Source organism: Dreissena polymorpha, chromosome 15 (genome assembly GCF_020536995.1).
Source record: "Dreissena polymorpha isolate Duluth1 chromosome 15, UMN_Dpol_1.0, whole genome shotgun sequence".
Lineage (NCBI taxonomy): Eukaryota > Metazoa > Mollusca > Bivalvia > Myida > Dreissenidae > Dreissena > Dreissena polymorpha.
The window spans coordinates 38,697,856-38,699,270 of NC_068369.1; positions in this window are offsets into that span (position 1 = coordinate 38,697,856).

Consider the following 1,415-nt stretch of genomic DNA (forward strand, 5'->3'; position numbering starts at 1 on the left):
TGTTCAGTATTTTCATTGTTGCTAAAACGGTTACTTTCTGTTGCATATTATCTTTTAACTATACACCTTTCATTGTATATTAGTTAATATACAGTTTGATTCAACAAAAACGACAATACTTTTAATGTGAGTTTTTGCAAATTTCGAATGGGTTTTAGTCCTTTCGCGTCTGTGTGTATATTAAAAGTGAAGCAATATGTAAGAAATAAGACACGAGATTAACTTGTATGAAATTTCTATAAAAAGATAATAACATGGGGCCCAAATTGTCATAAAACCAGGTTTTCAATGTGAAAAAAGTCTGATAAAGGAAGACAACTCAAACTGAACTGATTGTTTATAATTAACCCCCTTTGTTTCAAAATGAATCTATTTTTAGTTGTGGCGATCTTGACCTTGGAGATATTGACGTTATTCTTTCGTGCGACACACCGTTTTATGATGGTGAACAAATGTGCCAAATAATTTTAAAATCTCACAGTGGATAACATAGTTATGGCCCGGACAAGCTCATTTATGGCCATTTTTTTTACCTTTGAACTCAAAGTGTGACCTTGACCTTGGCGATATCGACGTAATTCTTTCGCGCGACACACCGTCTATTGATGGTGAACAAATGTGCCAAATTATTTTAAAATCTCACAATGAACGACAAAGTTATGTCCAGGACAAGCTTGTTTCGCCCGCCCGCCAGCCTGACCGCCCGCCCGCCCGCCCTCCCGCCGACATTTGCCAATCTAATAACCAGTTTTTTTCCTTCGGAAAACCTGGTTAAAAATAATATTTATCCTTTAACACATATATCATCACTTTTAATAATAATCGTTAAACTGTATACTTACCAATATATGAACTCCCTATTTTTGTTTTAATAATACGCTATTAAATTAAGTAATCTGTTTAGCACAGCGGTGAGGAAGAAGCGTATCAAAGTATCATCGTTGACTTCAAAGGTAAACCCAGTAAACACTATGATATGAAAACGCCTGCATCTATGTCAACGTATACGGTAGGCAAAAGGCATGCAAAAGACAATTGGGTACACATGCCTAATACTGTATGTATTCTCGATGTATATACCGTGTCTACATTATTAAACAATAACGATTTAAATGCTCAATTTATTGAATGTTTTTTAATGTAATCCTTAAAATACTCAGCACTGTGAATTTCATTAAAACCTTAGTGCAACAATATACACTTATTTCATGGATGCGCGGTGAACAGTCAAAACTGTTTCCCAAGGTATCAGGTATGACTTTGGTACTTTGGTCCAAATGTCAGCCATGATACCGAGGGACAATAGTTTCGACTGTTCACCAAGCATCAATGAAATAAGTGTTTTATTACCTGATCAAATTTCCAACATAGAAATAACAGCAAACTAACTTTTTATTTACACACAACAGTAATCG